Genomic DNA, 15,038 nt, shown 5'->3' with positions numbered 1-15,038 from the left:
AAAGTCAATGGGGGACGGATCCGTTTGCAATTGCACCATATTGTGTCAACGTCAAACTGATCCATCCCCATTGACTTGCATTGTAAGGCTACTTTCACACTAGCGTTCGGGGCTCCGCTTGTGAGCTCCGTTTGAAGGGGCTCACAAGCGGCCCCGAACGCATCTGTACTGCCCTAATGCATTCTGAGTGGACCCGGATCCGCTCAGAATGCATCAGTCTGGCAGCGTTCAGCCTCCGCTCAGCAAGCGGACACCTGAACGCTGGTTGCAGCGTTCGGGTGTCCGCCTGGCCGTGCGGAGGCAAGCGGATCCGTCCAGACTTACAATGTAAGTCAATGGGGACGGATCCGTTTGAAGATGACACAATATGCTCAATCTTCAAACGGGTCCGTCCCCTATTGACTTTCAATGTAAAGTCTGGACGGATCCGTCTGAACTACTTTCAGACTTAGAATTTTTTCTAAGCTATAATGCAGACTGATCCGTTCTGAACGGATCCAAACGTCTGCATTATAGGAGCGGATCCGCTCTGAACGCTAATGTGAAAGTAGCCTAAGGCTCAGTTCACACCTGAGCGTTTTACAGCGCGTTCCTATGCGCTGTAAAACGCTCAACAAGGAGAAACCAATGCTTCCCTATGGGAATGGTTCTCACCTGGGCGTTTTACAGCGCGTACGCTGGCGCTGTAAAACGCCCGACGCTCAAACAAGTACTTGAGCGTTTTTATGGGCGTTTGTCGCGCGTTCCCATACATAGACTTTCGGGATCGCACGACAATGAGCGTTCGCTTGTCTCTGTATGCGCGCTTGTAAACGCCCGTACAATCGCGCATACAGAGCGCTCCTTTCAGAACGCTCAGGTGTGAACCCAGCCTAAGTCTGGACGGATCAGTTTGGCTCCGCACGGCCAGGCGGACACCCGAACGCTGCAAGCTGCGTTCGGGTGTCCGCCTACTGAGCGGAACTGAGGCCAAACGGAGCCTAACTGATGCATTCTGAACGGATCCGCATCCACTCAGAATGCATTGGGGCTGTACGGATCCGTTCGGGGCCGCTTGTGAGAGCCTTCAAACGGAACTCACAAGCGGAACCCCGAATGCAAGTGTGAAAGTAGCCTAAGATGAAAGCACATCAGTTTTATCCTTCTTCTGCCTCCAGCTGCAGTAGAAAAAAAACCTCCTAACAAAGGACACACCCCTATTCTGCTAGCTTGAAATAAATCTAGTAGCACAATTGGAACAATGAATAGGGATATCTCTCTGGATCCATGTGAGGTGCAGGCCTTGTTCTAATTTGGTTAGAAAGAGTTTGTCATGTGCTACAACATTTTTTACGTTATAACTGGGATAACTTCTTTAATGTATCCTTAGGAGAAGATTTAATAAAACTGGTTTATAGGGAAACTAGCTTAGTTGCCCATAGCAACCAATTACATTCCACCTTTCATTTTCCAAATGAGCTCTAAAAAAATGGAATTTGGAGTCTGGTTGCTATGGGCAGTTAAACCAGTTTCCCTTTACAACTGTTTTGATAAATTTGTGTTCTAACACGTGATAGCTAGAGCCTAATTTTTTTTCACCATTTCCCTTGGCTTTTGTATCTGCACATTTTTCCTTGCGACTAGTCCTGTTTCTTAATTTTCTATTTTTAGGTAATTTACTTTAACCCCTTCAGGACCCTGCCATTTTTAGCAAATCTGAGATGTTACTTTATGTGGTAATAACTTTAAAACGCTTTTACTTATCCAGGCCATTCTGAGATTTTCTCGTCACAAATTTACCATGACAGTGGTAAATTTGAGTCAAAATATAAAATTTTTATTTATAAAAAAAATACCAAATTACAAATTTTATTTATAAACTTTTATAATAGGTAATAATTTTTTATTTTTTTTTTACAAACTTTAACCCTTTAGGTGCCCCACGAGAATTAAAGGAAAATGACAATGCAATTGCTAAAAGTCTCTCATTAATTCATATACAGGAGGCGGGAGCTGGCTGCAGAATCACATAGCCGGCACCCGACCTCTATGATCGGCAGCTGCGATCCGCGGCAGTTAACCCCTCAGGTGCGTCACCTGAGGGGTTAACTACTGCAGATCGCAGCTACTGGTCATAGAGGTGACATAGAGGTGTGATTCTGCAGCCAGCTCCCGCCTCCTGTATATGAATTAATGAGAGACTTATCTTCATTGGTGGTGCAGTGGCCACAGCCCCTCCCTTCCTCTTGTCCTCTCTTATTAGTGGCAGCGGCACAGGGGGAGGGAGACGCTGCTTCCTTCTCCCCTGTGCTGCTGAGGGAGCACAGATCATGCTGAGAGCAGCACAATCCGTGTTCCCGATTCGTTATCGGCAAAATAGATGCCGATACCTTTCAAAATTCTGAATATTGGCCGATAATATCGGTAAAACCGATAATCGGTCGATACCTAGTGGAAAGGGTACTTTTCAGCAAAAAGGTGTCTCGCAGAAGGCAGAAACACTTGTTAAAGGATTTCATTTGTGAAAATGAAAAATTACTAGCATACCCCAATTTTCACAAGGGGTTAAAGGAGCGAATGCACCCCAGTATGTGTTCCCCATTTTCTTACGATTGGGGAAACACCTCATATGTGCTTGTAGCCTGCTGTATGGGCACACAGCAGGCAAACAGTAGAATATGGATTTTGCTAGCAGGCCTAAATTGGCAGACATGGATGTTAGGTGCTATGTCGCATGTGAGGTCCCCAGAAATGAAAAACCCCAAGAAGTGACACCATTTTGGAAAGAGCCCCCCCGTACGAGCATTTTATGGGGTGAAAAGGGCACATATGTAGTGGTTGGTGAAAAATGGATATGTAAGCTGTGCGGACTAAATCAGAGATATAAGGTGGTAAAACTACAGGGTACATCATGGATGAAATTAAATTAATACTCCATGGATGAGTGGTAGATTTGAAAACACTCCTGCATGCACAAGCCATGTTTTTCAGGGCAGGTTTCGCAGTGGTAAAAGGTGTCTTTCTTTATCCCCTTTTCAGAAGTTGATCTGAAAGATCCACCCCTCCCATGTGCCTGTTGTATTCCAGGACACAAACTAGTTTGGGGGTAGTGGTTGTGATACCTCGTACAGGAGCAGGGGAGCTGGTGTTGGGGTACTTTCACACTAGCGTTATTTTTTAACCGGTATTGAGTTCGGTCACAGGGGCTCAATACCAGAACAAAAAGGTTCAGTTTTATCCTAATGCATTCTGAATGGAAAGCATTCCGTTCAGTATGCATCAGGATGTTCAGTCCCTTTAATTCCGGAACACTTGCCGGAATGCCGGATCCAGCATTATTTTACATTGAAGTGTATTAGTGCCAGATACGGCATTAAGTGTTCCGGCACAACAGATCCTGCTTTCCGGTCTGCGCATGCGCAGACATTTAAAAATGCGAAAAAATAAATACTGGATCTGTTTTTCTGAATGACACCGGAGAGACTGATCGGAATGTCACGGATCAGTCAACAAATGATATATATTTGCATACGGATTTCCAGATCTGGCAGGCATTTCCGGCATGTCCCGATCTCGTCTCCTAGCGCAGGAAGGAGGTAGGGATCCCCGCTTCCAGAGCTCAGTGCCGCTGGGGTATTTAAACCCCCGCGTCTCTCGCTCCTGTTTTCCCGCCTGCAGCCGGGTCCATGTGGGCTGGCGCGGTGATATGACATCACCACACCAGAACAGCGCCGGAGGAGAGCGGCACACAGGGGCATGGGAACTCTTTTGTTCTCATGTCCCTGTTAGGCATACCATCTCCATGGGAGCTTCTAGGCACAGTTTTAAATAAATAAATATATATATATATATATATATATATATATATATATATATATATATATATATATATATATATATATATATATATATATATATATATTACACACACCCCTAAAGAATTATTAGGAACACCATACTAATACGGTGTTGGACCCCCTTTTGCCTTCAGAACTGCCTTAATTCTACGTGGCATTGATTCAACAAGGTGCTGATAGCATTCTTTAGAAATGTTGGCCCATATTGATAGGATAGCATCTTGAGGGATGCACATCCAGGACACGAAGCTCCCGTTCCACCACATCACAAAGATGCTCTATTGGGTTGAGATCTTGTGACTGTGGGGGCCATTTTAATACAGTGAACTCATTGTCATGTTCAAGAAACCAATTTGAAATGATTTGAGCTTTGTGACATGGTGCATTATCCTGCTGGAAGTAGCCATCAGAGGATGGATACATGTTCTCATTCTGTTTACGCCAAATTCGGACCCTACCATTTGAATGTCTCAACAGAAATCGAGACTCATTAGACCAGGCAACATTTTTCCAGTCTTCAACAGTCCAATTTTGGTGAGCTCGTGCATATTGTAGCCTCTTTTTCCTATTTGTAGTGGAGATGAGTGGTACCCGGTGGGGTCTTCTGCTGTTGTAGCCCATCCGCCTCAAGGTTGTGCGTGTTGTGGCTTCACAAATGCTTAGCTGCATACCTCGGTTGTACCGAGTGGTTATTTCAGTCAACGTTGCTCTTCTATCAGCTTGAATCAGTCGGCCTATTCTCCTCTGACCTCTAGCATCCACAAGGCATTTTTGCCCACAGGACTGCCACATACTGGATGTTTTTTCCCTTTTCACACCATTCTTTATAAACCCTAGAAATGGTTGTGCGTGAAAATCCCAGTAACTGAGCAGATTGTGAAATACTCAGACCGGCCCGTCTGGCACCAACAACCATGCTACGCTCAAAATTGCTTATATCACCTTTCTTTCCCATTCTGACATTCAGTTTGGAGTTCAGGAGATTGTCTTGACTAGGACCACACCCCTAAATGCATTGAAGCAACTGCCATGTGATTGGTTGACTAGATAATTGCATTAATGAGAAATAGAACAAATGTTCCTAATAGTTCTTTAGGTGAGTGTATATAAAACAGGGGGTCTGAATGGGCAGCAATAAGCCCACCTTCCCATATATTATATACATAGAGATGTATGTATGCCCCCTTGTCTGCATACATCTCTATGTATACACCTACCACCTGGACTGGCCCATGCAAAAGGGCCAATATATATGCATATATGTAAGGGCATATATACATATATATTTAAATCCAACACTTCCCTCAACAATCCCCCTGTTGTCAAAAACACGACAATAGACTTTTGGGGGAAGGGGTGGGATATATTTGCCCCCTCAACCCCCCTCTTGGTGACAGTTCAGGAAGGACTGGAGTAATATGGCCCTTAGGTACCTAGTCATCACCCATCGCGCACTAACACCTCCGACCTGCCCTTCAATGTAACCAGGCGTCTCCATCCACAGAATACACAGTCTTCTTCTCTGGAACTTTCTTGGTCTGTGGTCTGTCAGTGTCGATCTTCAGGTATCAGCCATGACTCTGGAATGGTTTCATCCTCAGTCTATGGGTCGATCCACGTAGCAACCGTGGACTAGCCTCCTTTCGTTTCTGCTGTCGGTGTCGATCTTCAGGTACCTGCTGCCGCCCCCATTGTCGTCCTTTTTTAGTCAGACTCTGGGATAGCTTCACCCTCACGGTCTCCAGGTAGTATGGTCAACCGTGGAATGGCCTCCTGTTAGTAACGGCACAACTTTTCTTCCGACACTGCTTTTTCCATCTTGATTGAAGAATCAGTTGTTGGGGAGGTTCTCCCATGGACGGATACATAGGTCTTTACAAGGCAGGTCAGAATTTCTGATAAGAAGTGATGTCATGGTACCTAAATTCTAACTGCGGGAAAGAACACCGCACTAACTGACATTTAGTCCAACCCTTACAAACGTCACCGTTCTTGGGGTTAAAGTGGCAAATGAACTTGGTAAAGGAGGGGGCCTGTCCCTAGGGAATCTACTCTTCCCCATTTACACAAAAACAGGTCACATCCCTCCCAACACCACCAAATTCCATTATATGTGTGTACCCATAGAGACTCATGCAACCTGGCCTATCTCTCTACACCTCCAAAGACACAGGTAGGTCGTAGACCCACGTGTCAATGGGAAACGACTATAGGATGCAAATGTGTACAGCCAAATTATAACTCACTGCAGTGCGTTGGGCGACTTTCCCTGGGTATAGGCTGTCACACATTTGTACCTAGAGTGTCCATGGGTACACAATCAACAACAAACAAAATCAATATATGTACAGTCGTGGCCAAAAGTTTTGAGAATGACACAAATATTAGTTTTCACAAAGTTTGCTGCTAAACTGCTTTTAGATCTTTGTTTCAGTTGTTTCTGTGATGTAGTGAAATATAATTACACGCTCTTCATACGTTTCAAAGGCTTTTATCGACAATTACATGACATTTATGCAAAGAGTCAGTATTTGCAGTGTTGGCCTTTCTTTTTCAGGACCTCTGCAATTCGACTCTGCATGCTCTCCATCAACTTCTGGGCCAATTCCTGACTGATGGCAACCCATTCTTTCATAATCACTTCTTGGAGTTTGTCAGAATTAGTGGGTTTTTGTTTGTCCACCCGCCTCTTGAGGATTGACCACAAGTTCTCAATGGGATTAAGATCTGGGGAGTTTCCAGGCCATGGACCCAAAATGTCAAGGTTTTGGTCCCCGAGCCACTTAGTTATCACTTTTGCCTTATGGCACGGTGCTCCATCGTGCTGGAAAATGCATTGTTCTTCACCAAACTGTTGTTGGATTGTTGGAAGACGTTGCTGTTGGAGGGTGTTTTGGTACCATTGTTTATTCATGGCTGTGTTTTTGGGCAAAATTGTGAGTGAGCCCACTCCCTTGAATGAGAAGCAACCCCCACACATGAATGGTCTCAGGATGCTTTACTGTTGGCATGACACAGGACTGATGGTAGCGCTCACCTTTTCTTCTCCGGACAAACCTTTTTCCTGATGCCCCAAACAATCGGAAAGAGGCTTCATCAGAGAATATGACTTTGCCCCAGTCCTCAGCATTCCATTCACCATATTTTCTGCAGAAGATCAATCTGTCCCTGATGTTTTTTTTGGAGAGAAGTGGCTTCTTTGCTGCCCTTCTTGACACCAGGCCATCTTCCAAAAGTCTTCGCCTCATTGTGCGTGCAGATGCGCTTACACCTGCCTGCTGCCATTCCTGAGCAAGCTCTGCACTGGTGGCACTCCGATCCCGCAGCTAAATCCTCTTTAACCACCTCAGCCCCCAGTGCTTAAACACCCTGAAAGACCAGGCCACTTTTTACACTTCTGACCTACACTACTTTCACCGTTTATTGCTCGGTCATGCAACTTACCACCCAAATGAATTTTACCTCCTTTTCTTCTCACTAATAGAGCTTTCATTTGGTGGTATTTCATTGCTGCTGACATTTTTACTTTTTTTGTTATTAATCGAAATTTAACGATTTTTTTGCAAAAAAATGACATTTTTCACTTTCAGTTGTAAAATTTTGCAAAAAAAACGAGATCCATATAGAAATTTTGCTCTAAATTTATAGTTCTACATGTCTTTGATAAAAAAAAAATGTTTGGGTAAAAAAAAAATGGTTTGGGTAAAAGTTATAGCGTTTACAAACTATGGTACAAAAATGTGAATTTCCGCTTTTTGAAGCAGCTCTGACTTTCTGAGCACCTGTCATGTTTCCTGAGGTTCTACAATGCCCAGACAGTACAAACACCCCACAAATGACCCCATTTCTGAAAGTACACACCCTAAGGTATTCGCTGATGGGCATAGTGAGTTCATAGAACTTTTTATTTTTTGTCACAAGTTAGCGGAAAATGATGATTTTTTTTTTTATTTTTTTTTTTCTTACAAAGTCTCATATTCCACTAACTTGTGACAAAAAATAAAAAGTTCTATGAACTCACTATGCCCATCAGCGAATACCTTGGGGTCTCTTCTTTCCAAAATGGGGTCACTTGTGGGGTAGTTATACTGCCCTGGCATTCTAGGGGCCCAAATGTGTGGTAAGGAGTTTGAAATCAAATTCAGTAAAAAATGACCTGTGAAATCCGAAAGGTGCTCTTTGGAATATGGGCCCCTTTGCCCACCTAGGCTGCAAAAAAGTGTCACACATCTGGTATCTCCGTACTCAGGAGAAGGTGGGGAATGTGTTTTGGGGTGTCATTTTATATATACCCATGCTGGGTGAGAGAAATATCTTGGCAAAAGACAACTTTTCCCATTTTTTTATACAAAGTTGTCATTTGACCAAGATATTTATCTCACCCAGCATGGGTATATGTAAAAAGACACCCCAAAACACATTCCTCAACTTCTCCTGAGTACGGGGATACCAGATGTGTGACACTTTTTTGCAGCCTAGGTGGGCAAAGGGGCCCATATTCCAAAGAGCACCTTTCGGATTTCACTCCTCATTTTTTCCTGAATTTGATTTCAAACTCCTTACCACACATTTGGGCCCCTAGAATACCAGGGCAGTATAACTACCCCACAAGTGACCCCATTTTGGAAAGAAGACACCCCAAGGTATTCCGTGAGGGGCATGGCGAGTTCCTAGAATTTTTTATTTTTTGTCACAAGTTAGTGGTAAATGATGATTTTTTTTTTTTTTTTTTTTTTCATACAAAGTCTCATATTCCACAAACTTGTGACAAAAAATAAAAACTTCCATGAACTCACTATGCCCATCAGCGAATACCTTGGGGTCTCTTCTTTCCAAAATGGGGTCACTTGTGGGGTAGTTATACTGCCCTGGCATTCTAGGGGCCCAAATGTGTGGTAAGTAGGTAAATGACCTGTGAAATCCGAAAGGTGCTCTTTGGAATGTGGGCCCCTTTGCCCACCTAGGCTGCAAAAAAGTGTCACACATCTGGTATCTCTGTATTCAGGAGAAGTTGAGGAATGTGTTTTGGGGTGTCTTTTTACATATACCCATGCTGGGTGAGATAAATATCTTGGTCAAATGCCAACTTTGTATAAAAAAATGGGAAAAGTTGTCTTTTGCCAAGATATTTCTCTCACCCAGCATGGGTATATGTAAAATGACACCCCAAAACACATTCCCCAACTTCTCCCGATTACGGAGATACCAGATGTGTGACACTTTTTTGCAGCCTAGGTGGGCAAAGGGGCCCATATTCAAAAGAGCACCTTTCGGATTTCACAGGTCATTTTTTACAGAATTTGATTTCAAACTCCTTACCACACATTTGGGCCCCTAGAATGCCAGGGCAGTATAACTACCCCACAAGTGACCCCATTTTGGAAAGAAGAGACCCCAAGGTATTCGCTGATGGGCATAGTGAGTTTATGGAACTTTTTATTTTTTGTCACAAGTTAGTGGAATATGAGACTTTGTATGAAAAAAAGAAAAAAAAAAAAAATAAGCATTTTCCACTAACTTGTGACAAAAAATAAAAAATTCTAGGAACTCGCCATGCCCCTCACGGAATACCTTGGGGTGTCTTCTTTCCAAAATGGGGTCACTTGTGGGGTAGTTATACTGCTCTGGCATTTTCCAGGGGCCCTAATGTGTGGTAAGTAGGTAAATGACCTGTGAAATCCTAAAGGTGCTCTTTGGAATATGGGCCCCTTTGCCCACCTAGGCTGCAAAAAAGTGTCACACATGTGGTATCGCCGTATTCAGGAGAAGTTGGGGAATGTGTTTTGGGGTGTCATTTTACATATACCCATGCTGGGTGAGAGAAATATCTTGGCAAAAGACAACTTTTCCCTTTTTTTATACAAAGTTGGCATTTGACCAAGATATTTCTCTCACCCAGCATGGGTATATGTAAAATGACACCCCAAAACACATTCCCCAACTTCTCCTGAGTACGGCGATACCAGATGTGTGACACTTTTTTGCAGCCTAGATGCGCAAAGGTGCCCAAATTCCTTTTAGGAGGGCATTTTTAGACATTTGGATACCAGACTTCTTCTCACGCTTTGGGGCCCCTAGAATGCCAGGGCAGTATAAATACCCCACATGTGACCCCATTTTGGAAAGAAGACACCCCAAGGTATTCAATGAGGGGCATGGCGAGTTCATAGAAATTTTTTTTTTTTGGCACAAGTTAGCGGAAATTGATATTTTTAATTTTTTTCTCACAAAGTCTCCCGTTCCGCTAACTTGGGACAAAAATTTCAATCTTTCATGGACTCAATATGCCCCTCACGGAATACCTGGGGGTGTCTTCTTTCCGAAATGGGGTCACATGTGGGGTATTTATACTGCCCTGGCATTCTAGGGGCCCTAAAGCGTGAGAAGAAGTCTGGAATATAAATGTCTAAAAAATTTTACGCATTTGGATTCCGTGAGGGGTATGGTGAGTTCATGTGAGATTTTATTTTTTGACACAAGTTAGTGGAATATGAGACTTTGTAAGAAAAAAAAAAAAAAATTCTGCTAACTTGGGCCAAAAAAATATCTGAATGGAGCCTTACAGAGGGGTGATCAATGACAGGGGGGGTGATCAATGACAGGGGGGTTGATCAATGACAGGGGGTTGATCAATGACAGTGGGGGTGATCAGGGAGTCTATATGGGGTGATCACCACAGTCATTGATCACGCCCCTGTAAGGCTTCATTCAGACGTCCGGATGCGTTTTGCGGATCCGATCCATCTATCAGTGGATCCGTAAAAATCATGCGGACGTCTGAATGGAGCTTTACAGGGGGGTAATCAATGACAGGGGGTTGATCAATGACAGGGGGGTGATCAGGGAGTCTATATGGGGTGATCACCACAGTCATTGATCACGCCCCTGTAAGGCTTCATTCAGACGTCCGGATGCGTTTTGCGGATCCGATCCATCTATCAGTGCATCCGTAAAAATCATGCGGACATCTGAATGGAGCTTTACAGGGGGGTAATCAATGACAGGGGGGTGATCAGGGAGTCTATATGGGGTGATCACCACAGTCATTGATCACTCCCCTGTAAGGCTTCATTCAGACGTCCGGATGCGTTTTGCGGATCCGATCCATCTATCAGTGCATCCGTAAAAATCATGCGGACATCTGAATGGAGCTTTACAGGGGGGTAATCAATGACAGGGGGGTGATCAGGGAGTCTATATGGGGTGATCACCACAGTCATTGATCATGCCCCTGTAAGGCTTCATTCAGACGTCCGGATGCGTTTTGCGGATCGGATCCATCTATCAGTGCATCCGTAAAAATCATGCGGACATCTGAATGGAGCTTTACAGGGGGGTGATCAGGGAGTCTATATGGGGTGATCACCACAGTCATTGATCATGCCCCTGTAAGGCTTCATTCAGACGTCCGGATGCGTTTTGCGGATCGGATCCATCTATCAGTGCATCCGTAAAAATCATGCGGACATCTGAATGGAGCTTTACAGGGGGGTGATCAATGACAGGGGGGTGATCAGGGAGTCTATATGGGGTGATCACCACAGTCATTGATCATGCCCCTGTAAGGCTTCATTCAGACGTCCGGATGCGTTTTGCGGATCGGATCCATCTATCAGTGCATCCGTAAAAATCATGCGGACGTCTGAATGGAGCTTTACAGGGGGTTGATCAATGACAGGGGGGTAATCAATGACAGGGGGGGTGATCAGGGAGTCTATATGGGGTGATAACCACAGTCATTGATCACGCCCCTGTAAGGCTTCATTCAGACGTCCGTATGCGTTTTGCGGATCCGATCCATCTATCAGTGGATCCGTAAAAATCATGCGGACATCTGAATGGAGCTTTACAGGGGGGTAATCAATGACAGGGGGGTGATCAATGACAGGGGGGTGATCAGGGAGTCTATATGGGGTGATCAGGGGTGATCAGGGGCTAATAAGGGGTTAATAAGTGACGGGGGGGGGTGTAGTGTAGTGTAGTGGTGCTTGGTGGGACTTTACTGAGCTACCTGTGTCCTCTGGTGGTCGATCCAAACAAATGGGACCACCAGAGGACCAGGTAGCAGGTATATTAGACGCTGTTATCAAAACAGCGTCTAATATACCTGTTAGGGGTTAAAAAAAACACATCTCCAGCCTGCCAGCGAACGATCGCCGCTGGCAGGCTGGAGATCAACTCTCTTACCTTCCGTTCCTGTGAGCGCGCGCGCCTGTGTGCGCGCGTTCACAGGAAATCTCGCCCATCGCGAGATGACGCATATATGCGTGACTCTGCGCAGGGCTGCCACCTCCGGAACGCGATCCTGCGTTAGGCGGTCCGGAGGTGGTTAAGAGACTATCCTGGCGCTTGCTGGACTTTCTTGGACGCCCTGATGCCTTCTTAACAAGAATTGAACCTCTTTCCTTGAAGTTCTTGATGATCCTATAAATTGTTGATTGAGGTGCAATCTTAGTAGCCACAATATCCTTGCCTGTGAAGCCATTTTTATGCAACGCAATGATGGCTGCACGCGTTTCTTTGCAGGTCACCATGGTTAACAATGGAAGAACAATGATTTCAAGCATCTCCCTCCTTTTAACAGGTCAAGTCTGCCATTTTAACCCAATCAGCCTGACATAATGATCCCCAGCCTTGTGCTCGTCAACATTCTCACCTGAGTTAACAAGACTATTACTGAAATGATCTCAGCAGGTCCTTTAATGACAGCAATGAAATGCAGTGGAAAGTTATTTTTGGGATTAAGTTAATTTTCAGGCAAAGAAGGACTATGCAATTCATCTGATCACTCTTCATAACATTCTGGAGTATATGCAAATTGCTATTATAAAAACTTAAGCAGCAACTTTTCCAATTTTCAATATTTATGTAATTCTCAAAACTTTTGGCCATGACTGTACATAGTGCTATGGGGTTTTGGGATAGCACAAGTAATACGTCCTAAACCCTCATGGGAAACAGCGTGTCCATAAGATATTTGGCTACAGGACTATGTTGGAGTTATGTTCTGAGCCTCCTCCTCCTCCTGTTAGTTCGGTAAAGTTCTGACTGGTTCTGGTGTGTTTGGTCAATAAGTCCCTTGACCCTCCGATACACAGTCTAATGTAGATGATGATGAACAGAACCAGAAGAAGTTTCACTGGGTGAAACAAGAGATCGTAGCTGAATAAGCTCTTCCACCCGAATATCTCCAAGTCTTTTTCCAGAGCCTGAGATAATGCTCCCGCTGGATTGTGGCACAGTCCTCCATCTCTTGAAAACCTCTGAACAAAGGTCGCTTGATTGCCAAAATCCAGTGGGATCCTCTGGAGCCTCACAAGAGTGTCAGGGGGGATAGCTAGTCTCTTCTGTGGCGTCATCTGGGTTTTTCCCTCTGCTCCATAGTGAACACACCTATTATAGAAGAAAATACCAGGCGCTCCTGGGGGATTTCTCCCCTCACTGTGTGTTTAGATGTCAAAATCCCAGCACCAATACCATCCATGGGAGCTTCTAGGCACAGTTTTAACTGTACATATATATATACTTATAGATGCTTGGGGCACTTCCATTAGTGTGTGTGTATATGTGTATAGATAGATAGAGAATAAAGAAATCGGACTGCACTCCAGTTGAATCTTCAGTGAAAAAAGGATTTATTCACCCATAGGTGGCACAAGCGACGTTTCTCATATGAGCCTTTCTCAAGCATATGTGAGCCGAAACGTCGCTTGTGCCACCTATAGGTGAAAAAAATCCTTTTTTCACTGAAGATTCAACTGGAGTGCAGTCCGATTTCTTTATTCCGTATTAGTGGGTAAGCACCAGTTACCATACTTGGACAGTGCACCCTCTCTACTTGTTTTTTTTGGCTTGGTGGTGCTGCTGGTAATTTTTTTCCATATATATACACTGCTCAAAAAAATAAAGGGAACACAAAAATAACACATCCTAGATCTGAATTAATTAAATATTCTTCTGAAATACTTTGTTCTTTACATAGTTGAATGTGCTGACAAAAAATTCACACAAAAATAAAAAAATGGAAATCAAATTTTTTAACCCATGGAGGTCTGGATTTGGAGTCACACTCAAAATTAAAGTGGAAAAACACACTACAGGCTGATCAAACTTTGATGTAATGTCCTTAAAACAAGTCAAAATGAGGCTCAGTAGTGTGTGTGGCCTCCACGTGCCTGTATGACCTCCCTACAACGCCTGTGCATGCTCCTGATGAGGTGGTGGACGGTCTCCTGAGGGATCTCCTCCCAGACCTGGACTAAAGCATCTGCTAACTCCTGGACAGTCTGGTGGATAGAGCGAGACATGTCCCAGATGTGCTCAATTGGATTCAGGTCTGGGGAACGGGCGGGCCAGTCCATAGCATCAATGCCTTCGTCTTGCAGGAACTGCTGACACACTTCAGCCACATAAGGTCTAGCATTGTCTTGCATTAGGAGGAACCCAGGGCCAACCGCACCAGCATATAGTCTCACAAGGGGTCTGAGGATTTCATCTCTGTACCTAATGGCAGTCAGGCTACCTCTGGCGAGCACATGGAGGGCTGTGCGGCCCTCCAAAGAAATGCCACCCCACACCATTACTGACCCAAGGCCAAACCGGACATGCTGGAGGATGTTGCAGGCAGCAGAACATTCTCCACGGCGTCTCCAGACTCTGTCACATGTGCTCAGTGTGAACCTGCTTTCATCTGTGAAGAGCACAGGGCGCCAGTAGCGAATTTGCCAATCTTGGTGTTCTCTGGAAAATGCCAAACGCCCTGCACGGTGTTGGGCTGTAAGCACAACCCCCACCTGTGGACGTTGGGCCCTCATATCACCCTCATGGAGTCTGTTTCTGACCGTTTGAGCAGACACATGCACATTTGTGGCCTGCTAGAGGTCATTTTGCAGGGCTCTGGCAGTGCTCCTCCTGTTCCTCCTTGCACAAAGGCGGAGGTAGCGGTCCTGCTGCTGGGTTGTTGCCCTCCTACGGCCTCCTCCACGTCTCCTGATGTATTGGCCTGTCTCCTGGTAGCGCCTCCATGCTCTGGACACTACGCTGATAGACACAGCAAACCTTCTTGCCACAGCTCGCATTGATGTGCCATCCTGGATAAGCTGCACTACCTGAGCCACTTGTGTGGGTTGTAGACTCCGTCTTATGCAACCACTACAGTGAAAGCACCGCCAGCATTCAAAAGTGACCAAAACATCAGCCAGG

Source organism: Bufo bufo, chromosome 2 (assembly GCF_905171765.1).
Source record: "Bufo bufo chromosome 2, aBufBuf1.1, whole genome shotgun sequence".
Classification (NCBI taxonomy): domain Eukaryota; kingdom Metazoa; phylum Chordata; class Amphibia; order Anura; family Bufonidae; genus Bufo; species Bufo bufo.
The sequence above is the reverse complement of the archived record's forward strand: the minus strand, read 5'-3'. Positions refer to the sequence as shown.